Here is an 18380-nt window from a genome sequence, read left to right on the forward strand (position 1 = left end):
ATATTTATGAGGTGGGTCTTTGCGACCCCATTGCGAGTCGCAGAAGGTGTCTGAGACACCTTTCTGCATAGCAAATTGCGAGTTGCAAATTGAGTCGGAAGGTCTCGCAATTTGCAACTCGCAATTTGCTTTCTACCTACATCTGGCCCTTAGTTACTGCCAATCCTATGCAAAACTACTTCAGTCTTTCACTGTAGTGTCTGTCTATGCACTCTACAGAACACGACACTCAGTGAATACATTGATAAAACACTATAGCAATGAAACCAGCTACCCTCGCTAAACACTGTATCAGGTTTGCAAAGTTCTAATGAATGTCTAAACCCAGTTGAACTGGTGACAGAGGCAATGCAATACAATATGAAAATGGCAAAGTAGTACCACAGTGGTCACAAATGACTAATGTTCAGGAACAATACAAGAAACACACTGAATATTCCTACTAAAAATAGATATTTGTCACAAGTCTGCAATGTTTCCTGATCATGAGCTGGATTTTTTTTTCGCAAACATCTCAAACAGAACAGAAATAAGTGAAAGAAATGGCAAATGTTAAACAGCATTTCTTGCACTTGTAAAAGAAGGGGACCTGGCACATTCAGACTTGCTCTTCTAACTTTCATCAGACACAAAGAGAGAATGACCTCAATTACTGTGGTTTGTTCATGAACATCTGCTAGAGTGCTTCAACCCTCTTACCAGAAGTGGAGCCGGGCAGGCTGAGAGATCGACTGGTGCATGTGCAAGTGAGTGGTGAGTGCTTGGTGAGCACGCTCCTCATGCACATGAACTCTGTCTCGCACTGACTGGTCTGGTTTGAAGTTGGGGATAAACAAATGGTGTGCAAGCCCAATGCACAAAGGTCTCACAACAGACCACACAGGCCTTTCAATCCAATTAAAAGGTTGGTCAGCCGGGTGCTGGGCCAATGAACACAGCAGAGTCAGGTTAAAGAACAAAGTTAAATTGGGCACTCAGAAGTGTGCTTGCTAAGGAGTCACCACACAGTCTCACCTAAACATGCACCCTGGATCTCCTGGTCTCTGGTGAGGGGTGGAATGGCCTCAAGGTGCAGGGTCGGCATCTCTGGCCTCCTTGAGCTAGCTGGGGGCTTTACTACAACCATGATCAGCAGCAGGGCATGTCAGCAGAGCTTTAGAAGGACATTCAGACTTGGGTGGATATTTATGAGCCTCTTTGGTCGCTCTTGCACCACACAATGTGGTGCAAGAGCGTTGCAACCGAAAATGAGATTTATGAAGCTACGCAAGACCACCTTGCAGGGCACTGAGTGGCTTCATAACTTCCTGCACAAAACAACCCTACATGTAATGGATGCACCATCCGTTGGTGCTGGGCAGCCGATTCTGCGCCAGCACTGGGCAAAGGACAGGAAAGCACATTATTGGGGTAAATACTGTGCCTTCCTGCCCTTCCCCTGTGAGGCAGCACAGCAAGGTGACATGCTGCGCATGCGCCACTTGGCCATAAATATGGCCTTTAGTTCTAGCTACGGGAAAGTGAACAGCCTTTAGATCTATACTCTTGATACACTGTCCGCAAGGGGTTCACACATGTCTGAGTGTGTCGGGACATTTGGTATAGTATTGATGCTTCTTGTACTGCCTACCCATGTGCTCCCAATGTTTCCTACTGTCCATGTGTTTCTGAGCTCCACTCACACAGCCTATGTCTGTACTCCCAAGATTCTCTCACATTCTGCTGGTTGTGCCCCCCCCCAAGCTTCTCACAGTGTCTATTTGTTCCATGATTCTCATGCTGCGCTCAATGTGCCACAAACTACTTACCTTTTCTGTCCAATGTGCTAGAACATTCTGCCACTGCGTGTCTGAAGCTTGTCACACTGTCTGTCTACGTGCTCCAAGCTCGTCACACTCTGCCAGTGTACCGCAAGCTACTTATATTGTTCATGTGATCAATGTTTCCCACACTCTCCAGGTGACTGAAGCTCTGCATAATGTCTGTCCATGTAATCCCAGCTCCTCACACACTCCATGTATCACATGCACTTCACACTGTGCGTTCCTGTTCTCTCAACTATTTTCTCTCTTTTCATCTGCACTGCTAGCGCTATCAGTATATCTCAAGTCTGTCTCACACATTGTCTTTCCATGGCTCCTAATCCCGCAGGAGCAGTGACGCAAGCCTGCACCTTCTCAGTCGAGCGCAGCCTAAGTGGTATAATAAATGAGTACGAGCCACATGGGGCTCAGTCCCCTGGTACATCCAAGCGTGTGGTTGTGTGCTATTTCCCCTGAGCACCTGTAGAGTGTCAGCCCAGACCCAAGACCTGCACACCTGGCCCCGCACACAGTACACTAGCAAAGAAGGCGGAGACTAGTGTGGCAGCTGGTACTCGCCGCACCCCGCTTGCGCCTTTACTGAAGTGTGCAGCAAGCTGAGGCAGGGCCCTGTCACGTGGGTGACTGCCCCTGAGTCCCCTAGTGGACAGGGACTGTGAAGGAGAAACACCTGCCAGATCGCATTCGCTCCTGGAAGTGAGAGGGAGTCTGCTGTCTGTGCACAGTGCCATCCATTGGTGTCCAGCTGTTACTGCATCCCTCCAGAACGGAGGTGATCAGAAGCCGTCAGTGGTGTAACAAAACTTGTGGAGGCCCCCCTGCAACAACCTCGGTGGCACCTCCCCTACACCCAGTCAGGGGTCTGCCGCCTGTGCACAGTGTGCTGTGCTGAGGGTCCCCCTGCACCGTGGGTGCTGCGGGGGGCCTTTGTTACGCTACTGGGCACCGTTGGGAGACCCTTGTGGTCCAGCCACAGAGAGCAATGGAACGCACCACGCAAACCACTTAGCACTTGCAGGCCCCGCTTCACACCAAGAGAAGTGTAGGCCCTGTAGTGTTGCGCCAGTGATATAACTGGTCACGGACACTAACACTAGGCTAATTATGAGTGAGGGAATGCTGGTTGGTCCGACCCTCACAATACTGTATCATCCTGTGGCCCCGTGATCACGTAGGTTAAAGTTATAAATAAAAAAGGCCGGCAGGCATGGTCAGATAGGAACTGGAGGGCGAGGTGATCTGCACGTGGGCCGATACTAAACCGACAGCTATGCGTCTGTATCGTGCATATACTTATTAACGTTGAAATATCATCCGGCTCAAGGATCATACACGTCACAACACAACAAGGGTTAACTAGAGACAAGGGGTGGCCAAGATGGCGACCGCAACGGATGCCTGATACATAGGCTCCGTCTTGGTCCCACCTAAATATCCTGAGCGGCGCCTTCCTCAGAGGAAGGTCGGAGTGGGAGAGACGACTCCCGGAGGCTCGCCGACCGTGCGAGGCGAGGGATCCTCGCCTGTCGCGTTGCCAGGAGAGGCCCGCCCACCAGCCGGCGTCCGGACTGTCGGGCCTTTTGCGGACTGAACACAGGGAGTGGTGAGTGGGAGAGGAGACCTGCGGGGGCCGTTGACATTCTACCGGCCCCCGTCAGTGGATCGCTCCCCCCCCTCATCTCCCCTCCACCCCCCCTCATCAGCAATATAAAAGACGCGCGCAGCGGCGCATTGGAGGAAGGTCGGAGTGGGAGAGATGGCTCCCGGAGGCTCGCGGACCGTGCGAGGCCTCCGCACTGAGGGATCCTTGGCCGACGCGTTGCCGGGGGAGGCCCGCCCACCCGCCGGCGTCCGGGCTGTCGGGCCTTTTGCGGACTGGACAAGGGGAGCGGTGAGTGGGAGAGGGGACTTGCGGGGGGGGGGCCGTTAACATTCTACCGACCCCCCGCCGGTGGATCGCTCGTTCCTTCCCCCCCCCCTCACATCAGCAATATAAAAGACGCATGCAGCTTCAGAAAGAGCCGCACGCCTCCCCAAATGCGGGACGGGAGAGGAGAAAGGGAGACGAGGGGAAAAGAAATAAGAGGAGAGAGTAAGGAAAGAACCAAAATCGACCTGGAAGGCCAAAGAAGAACCGTTTGTGGCGTTTGGGTTGGCTACGGACGGCCGAAAGGCCTCCCAGTGCAAACAACTACATAAAAACTCGTATTGATGGACCAGTGAATTATTTTTTCTTTTTTTTTCTTTTTGGCCCATGCCAAACAAAGACTGCCCAGGCTGGACATATAAAGGCCCCCCTCCTCCACCCTCCCCCCCTGTTATTTCCTGAGGCCCAGAGGGACAGCGAGACAAAACAGTGAAATAATGTGAATCAGCGAATGTACCCCAGGCGGAGTCGACTGTGAGACGCAGGAAGAAGTTCGGTGCGCAGACCTAGACTGGACTGTGATCGGAACATTAATGAATGTTACAATTGGCTATGCCATTGCACAAATTATTAGGGTGGTGGACTTCTACTCTGGCAGCCGATACTACTTGGAGTGAACAGGTAAAGGCAGCAAAGGTCAAAGAAAGTGCTGCAGCTACAGGATTTTCCTAGAACCCAAAGAGACTTCACCCACTGGCCACCTAACAAGTCTGTAGAGAGAGCATCTCCGAGCCAACCCAGTGAAATAAAACCCACGACCACAGTTATATATTTAATTAAACATAGAGGAGCACCGCAAAACAGTGACTATGGCAGGGAAATCGAAAGCTGCCAAAGCCCAATCAATCAATCAATCACAGACATTTATAAAGCGCGCTACTTACCCGTTAGAGTTCCAAGGCGCTGAGGGGGGTTGGGTGACTGCTACTGCTCGAAGAGCCAGGTCTTGAGGAGTCTTCTGAAGGCGAGTAGGTCTTGAGTCTGTCGGAGGTAGGTAGGGAGCGTGTTCCAGGTCTTGGCGGAGAGGTAGGAGAAGGATCTGCTGCCAGAGGTGGTTCGTTGGATGCGGGGGACGGTGGCGAGGGCGAGGCTCGCGGATCGCAGTTGGCGGGTCAGCGTGGTGAAATTGAGTCTGTTAGGTGGGGCCGGCGTTGTGGAGTGCTTTGTGTGCGTGGGTGAGGAGCTTGAAGGTGACCCTCTTGTCGACGGGAAGCCAGTGGAGCTCTTTGAGGTGTGGGGTGATGTGGCTGTGGCGGGGTGCGCTGGTGATGAGTCGGGCTGAGGCGTTTTGGATGCGTTGAAGTCGTTGCAGGTGTTTTGCTGGGAATCCTGCATAGAGTGCGTTGCCGTAGTCCAATCTGCTGCTGACGAGGGCGTGGGTCACTGTCTTCCTGGTGTCCGTCGGGATGCACTTGTAGATCCTGCGGAGGGTCTTGTAGCAGGAGGAGGTGACGGTGCTGACTTGTCTGTCCATGGAGAGTGAGGAGTCGAGGATGAATCCCAAGTTGCGGGCGTGGTCGGTGGGCGTCGGAGCTGTTCCAAGGGTGGTGGGCCACCACGAGTCATCCCAGGTGGAGGGGGATGTCCCGAGGATGAGGATTTCTGTCTTGTCGGTGTTCAGTTTCAGGCGGCTATTTCTCATCCAGACGGCGACTGCTTTCATTCCTTCGTGGAGGTTGGCTTTGGCGGTGGCGGGGTCGTTGGTGAGGGAGAGGATGAGCTGGGTGTCGTCGGCGTAGGTGATGATGTTGAGGTCGTGATGGCGGGCCACTTGTGCGAGGGGGGCCATGTAGATGTTGAACAACATCGGGCTCAGGGAGGAGCCCTGGGGGACGCCACAGATGATATTGTTGGCTTCTGAGCGGAAGGGTGGGAGGCGGACGGTCTGTGTTCTGCCGGAGAGGAAGGATGAGGTCCAGGCTAGGGCTTTTTCCTGGATTCCGGCTTCTTCCGCTGAGAGGTCTAGGAGGATGAGGGCGAAGGTTTCGCTGTGGTCGAGTTGGCGTCTGATGTCATCTGTGGCGGCGATGAGGACGGTCTCAGTGCTGTGGTTGCGTCTAAATCCGGTTTGCGAGGGGTCGAGGATGTTGTTGTCTTCGATGTGGCGTGTCAGTTGAAGGTTGACAATCTTTTCTGCGACTTTCGCTGGGTAGGGGAGGAGGGAGATGGGGCGGAAGTTCTTGAGGTCCTTGGGGTCGGCTTTGGGTTTCTTGAGGAGGGCGTTGATGTCTGCGTGCTTCCAGCTTTCCGGGAAGGCGCCTGTTTCGAAGGAGGCATTGACGATCTTGCGGAGTTGGGGCGCGATGATAGAGTCGGCTTTGTTGAAGATGTGGTGGGGGCAGGGGTCAGTCGGTGATCCGGAGTGGATGGAGTTCATGATTTTGCGTGTTTCGTCGTCGTCGACGTTGGACCAGGCGGTGATGGGGTTGGCGATGCTTGGGTTCGAGGTGGTGACGGAGGTGGGCGTGGTCGGGGTGTTGAAGCTGTTGTGGATGTCGGTGATCTTGCTGTGGAAAAAAGCGGCGAGGGAGTCGCAGAGTTCCTGAGAGGGTGGGATGTCGTTGGCGCTGGGGGTGGACAGTTCCTTTACGATGCAGAAGAGCTCTTTGCTGTCATGTGCATTGTTGTCTAGGCGGTCTTTGAAGGAGGACCTCTTGGTGGTCCTGATGAGGTGGTGGTGTCAGCGGGTGGCGTCTTTGAGGGTTGCGTGGTTGTCCGGTGTGCGTTCTTGGAGCCATTTCTTTTCCAGTTTCCTGCAGGCGCGTTTGGAGGCCAGGAGTTCGTCGGTGAACCAGGAGGCTTTCTTGCTGGCGAGGTTGCTGGGGGGTTTCTTCAGCACGGCGAGGATGTTGGCGCAGTTGTTGATCCATTGTCTGAAGCTCCCAAGAGAGATCCACCCTGGGCCCAATACTAGCTGACCAGCAAACAATGCCCAGTCTGTCCTCTTTAGAATCCACATTACAAGCCCACTCAACTCAATTTGAGAAAATTCTGCAGGCAATATTGGACACTAAGGGGGTCATTCCGACCCTGGCGGTCATGGACCGCCAGGGCCGGGGACGGAGGAAGCACCGCCAACAGGCTGGCGGTGCTTCAGGGGCAATTCTTACCGCCGCGGTCAGAAAAGGGAAACTGGCAGTTTTCCGCCGGTTTTCCCCAGGGAATCCTCCACGGCGGCGCTGCAAGCAGCGCCGCCATGGGGATTCCGACCCCCTTCCCGCCAGCCTGTTCCTGGCGGTTTACACCGCCAGGAAGAGGCTGGCGGGAACGGGTGTCATGGGGCCCCCTAACAGGGCCCCATTAAGATTTTCAGTGTCTGCAAAGCAGACACTGAAAATCGCGACGGGTGCCACTGCACCCGTCGCACACCAGCAACTCCGCCGGCTCCATTCGGAGCCGGCTTCATCGTTGCTGGGGCTTTCCCGCTGGGCGGGCGGGCGGCCTTTTTTTCGGTCGCCCGCCCGCCCAGCGGGAAAGTCAAAATGACCGCCGCGGTCATTTGACAGCGGTACGGTCTTTTGGCGGTCTCCGCCCGGTGGGCGGCGCCCGCTGCCCGCCAGGGTCGGAATGACCCCCTAAATCTTCACTAGAAAATAGAATTGACACAGTGTCCCAAGACCTCAACTTACTAGGAGTAGATCATCGCAATCTGGCAGAAAGAGTGAGAACAGTGGAAGACACACTGAGTGGACTGACCCCACTAGGACAAGGAAATCAAAAACAGATTCTTCGATTGGAATCTGAAGTGAAGATCCTATGGCGCAGGGCGGAAGAGGCGGAAGGCAGATCTCGGCGCAATAATGTCCACTTCTTGGGGTTTCCCGAAAGATCAGAGAGCCAAAACTCAGAACTATTTCTGAAACAGTGGTTAATAAAGGAAGTTATGCTGGGCAACCCATCAACATTTTTCTCGGTGGAGAGAGCACACAGGGTGCCCGGGAGACAATCGGTACCAGGAACGCAGCCCAGGCCACTAATAGCCAGATTTCTGAATTACAGAGACCGAGACGCTATACTGCAAAACTTCCGTAATAAGGGCCCCGTCCAATATGAAGGGTCATCTATCACTGCCTATCCGGACTTTACCCAAGAAGTGCAGAAGCAACGTAACTCTTATTTGAGGATCAAACAGCGGCTTAGAGAACATAACATTAAATATGCTCTAATGTTCCCTGCTAAATTGTGAGTGATATCAGAGGACAAAATGCATATCTTTCACTCCCCAGAAGATGCATGGACATGGCTACATGCCAAAGGGCTGGCACAACCCCGAGAAGGTACGGGGAAGGATGAAGAATGGATCACACCATCGGACCAAAGGAAAACCAGAAAACGCCCTAAATCACAACCCTCAGTGAAACAAGCGGCGGCTGAGAGGGCAAAGGTAGTGCAAGAGACATCCATGTCCAATGTAAGCAACCACACAGACTCCGACTCAGTAAGCTTCGACTCGACGTTACTAGAGGCATTAAGAGGCCCAAAGGTTACTCCCAGATCAGCAGATGCACTGTGATGGCGGCAAAAGAAAGGGTTAAAGAGATAGCACCATTAATCGGCTAAAATGGGACTCTCAAGGAAAACTGTTACGGGAGCTCAAGACAGGACAAATGGGATATGGTTTGTACGTAGTAGGTATGGGGAGCCACAGGCCTGGGGGGGGCTCGGAGGGGAGGATTTATTGCTCTTGTTCGCTACTGGGGCCGGCGTGCACCGGAGGCGCCGACGCTCATAATTTTTGTTTTTTACTAGACATGCATATCTTGACCAAAGGTGAAGACCCCATATAAGAGTCATCTCCAATTGCTATTATGCCTCCCCAGAAAGTATCAATATGGATACGTTTTTTTGTTACTAGAAGTGTCATGCATGCGTTACATATTCAAGTTAAGCATTGTGGTGGAGACTTAGTTAGGGGGGTGGGGAAAAGGGTTGGTAGGGAGTTATGTTTCACAGGTCTTTCTAATCTGCGAAATAATTTGATACAACTAGCAGTTGATGTTGTTAATGCAAAGTGGGTGGCATTAAGGGCGGATGGGTTGGGGGCACGGGCCGGGAAACACTGGTTAAAATGCTTTAGAAGTATACAAGACAAATTACAAATTGTGTCATGCATGAATACAACATAATCACATGGAATGTGCGAGGAATGGCATCTCAGGGCAAAAGATATTGTGTGCACACCTGTCTTAAGCGCCAGCGGGTACACATTGCCATACTTCAGGAGACACACTTACTAGAGGTTGACCTAAAGGGATTATGGGGGCGCTGGGGAGGACAGATAATAGGCACATCATATTCGGCCTACGCCAGGGAGGTACTTATATGGATAGCCCAGGGAGTACCATATGTGCAACACATACACAAAATTGATCAAGGGGGCAGATACGTTGTGCTGGAGGGGCAATTAGATGGTAAACAACTTACACTGGTGGGGGTATATGCCCCTAACAGTGCACTGCCTGAATTTTTACGCACCCTCACGCCGGCCCTATTAGTTAATACTGAGGCACCAGTGGTGTGGGGTGGGGATTTTAATAGTATACCAGATAAGATACTCGACCGTTCCATCCCACCTCAGAGTGGATTGACACATAGAAATGCCATGGGGCCACTGGCGATATGGGCTAGTGATTTGAGATTATATGATATCTGGCACAAAAGCCACCCAGTACAACAGGAATATTCGTTTTATTCCATACCCCACAAAGTACATACCAGGATAGATATCATATGGGGCACTCATGAACTATGTTCATTAGTCAAAGATGTGGAATACCTGGCCAAAACGCTATCTGATCACTCACCTTTGCTACTAACATTGCGATGGGGAAAGAGAAGATCCATGATACCTACGTGGCGTCTGCAAAGAGAGGCTCTTCTAGACCAGGCTTTCAGAGAGGAACTATACACAACTATAAAGACCTATTGGGAAATTAATAAGGGCACCACAGACACAAGAGCGACGGAGTGGGATGCTCCAAAGTTATTGTTCGGGGACACTGTCTGTCTGCCACTTGTGGGGTCAGGCGCTCACTACACTTTGAAGTCTCTACACTGGAGAAAGAATTGAGAAGATTAGAAGTCGCAGGGGCACAAAATGGAGCAACACAGGAAGAATTAGGGAACACCCGATTAAAGTATAAAGAGGCGGATCTGAGACTGTCGACACGACTATAACTATTATTTAATGTGCCTGCAGACGGAAGGGGATAAATCGGGGAGATTATTGGCGTGGTTACTCCGTGAGGACCGCCAGCAAGCTCCGATAGGGGCTATAAGACAGGCAGATGGAACTATGGCTACTAGTCAAGAAGCAATTAATAAAGTGTTCGAAAATTATTATACAAGCCTATCCAAGGGACTGGGATCATGCACTAGTCAACAACTTGGGTCTTTTCTAAAGGGTGCGACCTTGACACAATTGTCACAATCAGATATTGAGGCACTAGAAACCCCACTGGGGATGGCAGAACTAGAGGCAGCCATAGCACAAATATCTAGGAACAAAGCACCTGGTATAGATGGCTTACCAATAGAATATTATAGTATGTACTCCACACAGTTGAAAACACACTTACTGGAGGTGTTTTAAGAAGCATGGACACACAAATTACTCCCATGATCACAGCGAGAAGCATTAATAGTGGTTCTGCCTAAACAAGGCCGCGAGCCCACAGATGTTAGGTCTTACAGACCACTTTCACTACTAAACCTAGATTGTAAGATACTAGGTAAAATCCTAGCAAACAGACTAGCCCCCATAATACACACCCTGATACACGAGGATCAGAATGGGTTTATCCCAAAACGCAACACATTCTTAAACATTCGCAGACTGCTAAGCATATTAGGAGATACTTTACCAGAGGCACAGGATAATGTGGCAATGTCACTAGACATTGAGAAAGCATTCGACACACTGGGATGGAATTATCTGTTCGAAACAATGCAAAATATGGGGTTTGGACCTACCTACATAGGCTGGGTGCAGACATTATACGCACAACCCAGGGCCAGAGTAAAGACAGGAGACATTATCTCGGACAGTTTCCCTATCAAAAGGGGCACCAGGCAGGGTTGCCCACTATCTCCTTTATTGTTCGCCATAGCGATGGAACCAATGGCGACCAGATTACGCATGGAAGGGTAACGATGGGGAGTGATTACCTCAGGGACATGCCATACAATTTCGTTATATGCAGATGATGCCCTGATATATGTAAGAGACTGTAATGAAACTATACCGCTAGTGATATCCCTATTAGAGGAATTTCGCGTAATATCGGGTCTAAAGGTAAATTGGGATAAATCATATGTGTTCCTGCTGACTGTCTGGCCTACTGAGAATAGGGATTCAATACAAGAGGGGCGCTTGAGATGGTGCTTTGATACTTTCAAGTACCTGGGAGTTCATATATACCATAAACCTGAGGATTTGAGAGATGGGAACCTGGGACGCGCACTGACTTCCATAAAGGGGTCTCTGCGGTTCTGGTGCGCATTACCAATATCGCCATTGGGTAGAGTTGCAATAGAAAATATGCTGCTACTTCCCCGACTCTTATACTTCTTTGCGGCATTACCCGTGTTAGTACCCCAAAGATTTTTTCGAGAATTGAATGCAGCTTTGTCGAGACTCATATGGGGGAGTGGCAGAACACGAGTGGCCTTCACCACATTACAACGGCCATTAAGTGAGGGGGGACTGGGAGCCCCAAACTTTGAACTGTACTTTGCCTCGGCACAGCTACAGTGGATCCTGAACTGGATACATAGACCTGAATCTGCTGAAACCACATGGATCCTGAAGCAGCTACATGGCAAACCATTGCTGGAGTGGTTGTTTAATGCCCATGCCAATAGGGCAACCGATAATCTATTAATGATAACCGCACATGAATGCTGGACAAAATACGTACAAAAGGGCCAAAAAGGAACCCCGTACTCCCCTCTTATCCCTTTTGGGGTATATCCCAGGGAAAGGGAACATGTACTCCACTGAGATTTGGGCAGAGGCAGCTATATTAACAGTGGGAGACTGTTTTGAGGATAGGAAGCTAATGACATTCGGAGCCATGAGAGAACTTACCTCAATAGGAGTGGGCCAATTTATGGCATATTATTCTATTTGCCATTTAATTAAAAAGGCATGGTCGGCAGGGGATCAGGAACCTAATACATCCCCTTTACTGCACCACATGCTAACATACGACAATCAGAACAAAGTCATAACAAACACGTATAAAGCCCTGCATACACTCCCCGTAAACAGATTAGAAAATGCTAGAACTAGATGGAATGCAGTACTACCGGACCAATTGACGGCAGAAGAGTGGGCTCAAGCAGTAAGTCATACTCGCAATGTGTCAAGAAACCATTGGTTTCGATACACTCAATTTAATTACATACATCAAACCAATTTTGCACCTGCACGGCTGAGGCATATGTTCCCCGTTGCGGACTCCCAGTGCCCCCGATGCAATTCCCCCTCAGCTAATTTTTATCATATGGTCTGGGAGTGTGGCTCTCTGGATTCAACATGGCAAGCGGTAGTGACTGATATATCAGCAATTACAGACCTTGTATTTACACTGGATCCTAGCTCCTGTCTGCTTGGAATTAGGAAAAGAGATAAGAAGCATAAACACATACATAGATTTGCAGATCTAGCGTTTGTAATGTATAAAAGGTTAATCGCTATGAACTGGAAAGCCTCTAAACCACCAGATTTGAAAACATGGCGAGTCTTGACATTACGCTGGTCACGCACAGAGCATCAGGTTCTACGGAAAATGCTAGACGAAGGCCAGAAACACACTGGGTCCGAAGCTTGGGAAACATTTGTGGCCAAACTGGAGGTCAAAAGCGATGAGCGTCCACCATGAAAATTGATCGAGATTTAGGAAAACATATAGGACATCAATTATATATAATCACGCATGAAAACAAAACTCTCCACACGGCCATAATATATATTAGTGGAACAAGCACAAATAAAATCAATAGATGTCCCCTGGCCCGGGCCCCCCTGATGCAACTAAGTAACACATGGGAAAATGAGATAATATGAGTCACCTGCTAAGAATTGATACTGAAGAGAGCGAGTGATTTAACTGCAAAATGTAAAATGTGCAAAGTAGATGGAGATAAGACCTGAGTTGTTATTGTTATTGCTATTTACTTAAGATATATGTTATATTTGATATCATGACAATTGTAGATGATATTGTTTGATGTGCAGAAAAATAATAAAACAGATGAGTAAAAAAAAAAAAAAAAAAAACAGAGACAAGGGGTAACACGCCTACCGTGACCAAAACTCCTTGGAGGCCGCTCTGAGGACAAGTGCGGTGTTCGTGCCACGTGCAGTATCTGTCAGCCACGCCACCCCAGAGAATTCCAGAACCAATCCGGGTCTGCTGCTGCTGCCTCCATCAAAGCCCAAGAACACCGATGTAAGAATGACCCTTGTGGTCTGATCGGCTCACCGCGCTGCATGTCTGCAGCCCTCTTCCAGACCCGACTCTAGCGCACTGCTCGTGCCATGAGCACACCACCACGCGAGTCCGCCTCCAGTGTTGCCCTGCAACCGGCTGTTGCCTCCATAGCCCTGGGCAAGGGAGGACAATACCCAAGGTGCCCTTGCACAACAAAAACTAAAAGGAAAACAAACGTGAGAATAAACACAGATATGAACAACAATAAAAGAAAAAGGACTACAAAAACAAAACACACTCACATGAAAGAGGGGCAGGACAGGTTTTCAAACCCCAGCAGCTGTTCCCTGCCAGCTCTGCATCTTCAGTCCTTGTGAACTGGGCAATAACCACCCACAGTGCCCCAGCACAAGTGAGGCCCACGACTCCACACAGAACATGCTCTTTACATTGGGCCACCCCAGACCGCAAGCAGTGACATGTAGACATACCACAAGACATTCAGGATGACCACCATTCCACCTATCGAGCCTTTTGTCGTAGAAGGCACCTTGTCAGGCCCAAGCTTCCAGATGGAAGGACTGCGTAGAAAGGGTCCTGCTGTTCTTTGAGGCCACCAAAGTGGAAAACGCCTAAAAGAGAGCAATGATATTACACCTCGGAGGCAGGGACATATATAGAATCTTCAAGACGCTTGCAGAGGCCAACCCCGAAACCCATCTCACAGTCATCACTGCTCTTAAAGCGCACTTCTAGCCTACGGCGAATAAAGACTACAAACGTTTGGTCTTCCGTCAAGCCTGGCAACAGGTTGAGGAACCCATTGACACCTTCCACATGAGACTCCAGGAACTAACCAGCATGTGTGGATTTGCCGATGAGACCGAGGAAATCAGAGGGAAAATCATTCAAGGGTGTGCCTCAGCGAAGCTGAGCGAATGAATTGTAGAAGAATCTGGAAAGTCCCTGGCTGACATCCCGACGATGGGATGGACTAAAGAATTCTCAAAATCCCGAGCATCCCATTTGGAAGCCGCCCTACAAAGGCCAATTTAAGAAAAGCTGTTCAACGCAGTCACACAAACTCCTGCGAGGCCCAAAGCCATGACCAACAACCCACCACCTAGAATGTGGGGATAATGTGGAGGACCCACACACCGCCCCACAGACTGCCCGGCACGTGGGAAATGGTGTGCTGGGTGCGGCAAGATCAACCACTTCCTGGAAGTGTGCTGTTCAAGTAAAGCTTGAGCCACTACTACCACTGTTAATGCTGCATTCGATACGCTGGACAAAGATGGTGACATCAACAATGGTAACCAGGAGGAACACACAATTCACTCCAACTTCACCACAGGAACGGCAGCCCAGACTCTGCTGTGCCTTCCATGGTGCCAGATACTAGTAGGGGAGCATCCAACCTCCCAGTTGTGGACACTGGAGCCTCCATCAACATCATGTCCTCAGACACCTACCACCACATGACCCCAGCCCCCAAGATTAGGACCGCCAACGTAAAGGTCTTTGAGTATAGCCAAGACTAACCACGTGCCCTGTGAGGCCGATTCAGAACTATTTTCTCACATGGACCTCGCTCTTTGGAAGCCCAGGTGTACGTCGCTAATGGTGGACATGGCATGTTGATAGGATGCCAGGCAGTGGAAGCCCTGGGCATTGTGATCTTCACATTTGGGGTGCATCAAGGGTCAGTGACTGACATCCTAGAGGAATTCCCAGAAGTATTCAATGGCATTGGATGCCTGCAAAACAAGGAAATAAAGCTGCATATCGATGATTCCATACAACCAGTGGCTCTTCAGCATCGACGTCTCGCGTTCCTCCTGAGGCCAAAGGTAGAAAAATAATTGATAAGCTTGAGAAAGATGGCACCATTGAAAGAGTGACTGGGCTTACTCCATGGGTGTCTCCCATCGTAGTCGCCCGAAAGCCCAAACAACCTGGGGAGGTGTGAATATGCGTGGATCTGCGACTCCCAAATGCTTCAATCAGGAGGGATCAACACCTGACCCCTCTGATAGACGACTTGATCAGCAACCTGAGTGGAGCCAGCTGGTTCTCCAAGCTGGATCTGCAGTCTGGGTATCACCAACTCATCCTTGCTGAAGAATCACTTTACATTACACTTTTTCCATGCATGTTGGCCTCCGGCGCTATAAGCGCTTGAATTTTGATATATCCAGCACTGCAGAAGTGTTCCAAAATGTAATCCAGGAACTCCTAGCCGGCCTCCCTTGAGTGCTCAGCATCAGAGACAACATTTTAGTCTATGCCAGGACAATACCTAAACACAACCTTAGGCTGTGAAGAGTGCTTCAACAAATCAAAGAATCAGGTCTGATGCTTCATCGCAGCAAGTGCGAAATCCTAAAGCAGAAACTCATATTTTTTGATTATTATTTTAATCGGATGGCTTGGCTCCCGACCCGAGGGAAGTGCAAGACATCAAGGAAGCCCCTCCTCCCACCACAGTGTCTGAAGTCTGTAGCCTCCTGGGGATAGTCAACTACTGTGGGCAATTTAAAAAGTACCTATCAATGTTCACCCAACCAATCAGAGACCTGACCAGAGCCTCGATGGCCTGTTTCTGGGGCCCAACCCAAGAAGCAGTGTTCAACGCCACCAGGGAAGCCCTTTCCACAGACACAATCCTCAGGTACTTCAACTCTAGCAGAGAAACCACCATTGCTGTTGAATCTGGCCTGAAGGGGATAGGTGCTGCGCTAATGCAGAGACAGGGCAACAATGGTCACCCATCGCATTTGCCAGTCGGTCTTTGACTGATACAGAACAAAGATATTCACAAATTGAAAAGGAAGCAATCACTGTACACTGGGGCTGTAGACATTTTCACTTGTACGTCTATGGGAAATCTTTCACAGTAACCACAGACCACAAGCCCCTCATGTCCTGCTGTTCAACAGGACAGCGTCAAAGCCACCCCCGCGGATTGAAAAATTGTTACATCAACTACAGGAATACAACTGCTGTTGAATACTGACCCGGATCCAATAATCCTGCTGATTACATGTCACAGCACCCCATAGCAGCCACTGCAGAAGAGGACGAAGCTCAGGAAGTAGAGGAATATGTGAGGTATATAGCAGATTGATCAAGACCAATACCTCTCTCTGCTGAAGCTATACGCCAAACAAGAAACCAAGATGAATGCCTCCAGAAGGTACTCAAAGCTGTTCAGACTAACAAATGGCCTACCGTCAGGAAACAGTGGACACAACATATTCCAGAAGCGAGGCGAGTCATGGAAAGCCTGTACCATGTCTGACAGGAGCTGTCTGTCGATCCTGAAGGGTGTTTGTTATGGGGGTATTGGCTAGTTATTCTCTCTTCTCTCACCAACTGGGTTGTCCAGTTGGCCCAGCCAGGGCATCAAGGAATGGTGAAGACAAAAAAAATCACCTACGGACCAAGGTCTGGTTCCCCTTGATGGATGAGAAGGTGGAAGCGTTAGTCCGCTCTTGCGAGTAGTGTCAGGCCTCAGGGGAACCCAACCGGCAGGCTCCCGTATACAGAGAAGGAGCCACGACAATCCAGTCTTGATTTTGGAAGCCTCCCGAATGGGAAGCACACCATGTTGGTGATAGATAATTATTTGAAATACCCTGAAGTAAAGGTCATACCGTCTCTGGCTGCCAAGGAAGTCATACCCAAGATCGAAAAAATCATAGCCACCCATGGTCTAATAGCCGAGCTGAAGACAGATAACAGGCCTCCTTTCCAGCGTCATGAACTGGTATCATACCTTAAATCGACTTGCATACACCATCGAAAAATCACTTCTCGTTGGCCTCAAGCAAATGGGGAGGTGGAAAGGGTTATGTGAATACTAAATAAAGTAATCTGCATAGCCTCAGCTGTCCGACAAGCCCATGAACTAGCTATCTACTCCTTCTTGCAAGACTATTGGCAGACCATGCATTCCACCACGGGGCGGGCGCCAGGCCATATATCCCTAGGACGAGTGGTTGCAGATGCGATTCGCCACCATCTCTGTTGTACACCGAACCCAGTGGATGATCAGCAAGTGCACAAGTGGAGAGAGAGAGAGAGAGAGAGTGAATGACAAGGCCAGTCGACGCCGGTGTGCTAAAGTCTTGGACCTAACAGTTGGTGAACGTGTGCACATCAAGGACCAATCCTCTGCAAGCAAATTCTGTTTGCTTTTTGACCGGTGCCCCTGGACTATCATCCACAGCCGACGCACCATGATCGTTGCTAAAAGGAGATCCGTCACGATCACCAGGAACATCTTGATGTTCAAACGGTTCTATCCTGATCCTTGCTGGTCTCGGCCAGTTGGGGAACATGATTCCCCTGAAATTGATCAAGAATTTAGATCGGAAAGCGGCAATGTCACACCCCTGATGTCGCCTTCTCCTCATCTGGGAGGCATCCAAGCTGCAGGATGTGAGAGCCAATCAGCATCCTCCGATAATGCGCAACAGTCAGAAGAGCTCACAGATCGAACCACCTGCACCTGGTACGAGCTACTAGGTAATCTTGTGCAGTCCTGGGGCTGAGAGACCATGTAGTGTAAGTTAAGATACAGAATATAAAGGGGGTACAGGGCAAATTATTTAAATTGGTCCAGTGTAGAGCCTCCCAGGCATTACAAATAGGAAGAATGGGTACACTGTTCCAAGGGAGAGATACCAGGTAAGCAAGGCACTCTTATTAGTGTAAGCAAGTACCCTCACACACCTAATAGGTGTCATGCTTCATAAGAGGGCTCGCTTTTCTTCGGGCTGGCGCTCCCCATGTTTTTAACTTTGACCTAGACCCCCTGATAATATTAAATTGATTGACATTAGGACCTAGACTCAATTTTAGACCACTACCTCCAGCCCTTAACTCCCCAGTAGGTTTGAGTCTACTCCTACACCTGAACATGGCTCTTACAAAAAGATCGGTGGCAGAGAGCCCCCTTGAGCGGCCCGTCGGGCATTGCAGCGCCAGCCCAATGAGGAGCAGGCCCTATGATGAAGCATGACACCTATTAGGTGTGTGACGGTACTTGCTTCCACTAATAAGAGTGCCTTGGTGACCTGGCATCACTCCTGTGTAAGTTAAGATGTCAGTGCTTGTTTAGGCTTGAATGTTTTGTCCTGATAATGTTATTGTTTTGGGGAGGAATGCAGTGTTGCACCAGTGATG

General features: G+C 49.9%; 1 long non-coding RNA gene across 1 annotated transcript in view; it reads left to right on the forward strand.

Moving 5' to 3' along the window:
- The first annotated feature begins 3201 nt into the window (after positions 1–3201).
- LOC138284861 (uncharacterized) overlaps positions 3202–18380 on the forward strand; it is a 112712-nt gene continuing 97533 nt past the window's right edge. Inside the window, exon 1 of the long non-coding RNA XR_011201467.1 lies at positions 3202–3714. This is a non-coding gene — a long non-coding RNA (uncharacterized lncRNA). The remainder of the gene's footprint in view (positions 3715–18380) is intronic.

This window comes from Pleurodeles waltl, chromosome 3_1, assembly GCF_031143425.1.
Source record: "Pleurodeles waltl isolate 20211129_DDA chromosome 3_1, aPleWal1.hap1.20221129, whole genome shotgun sequence".
Lineage (NCBI taxonomy): Eukaryota > Metazoa > Chordata > Amphibia > Caudata > Salamandridae > Pleurodeles > Pleurodeles waltl.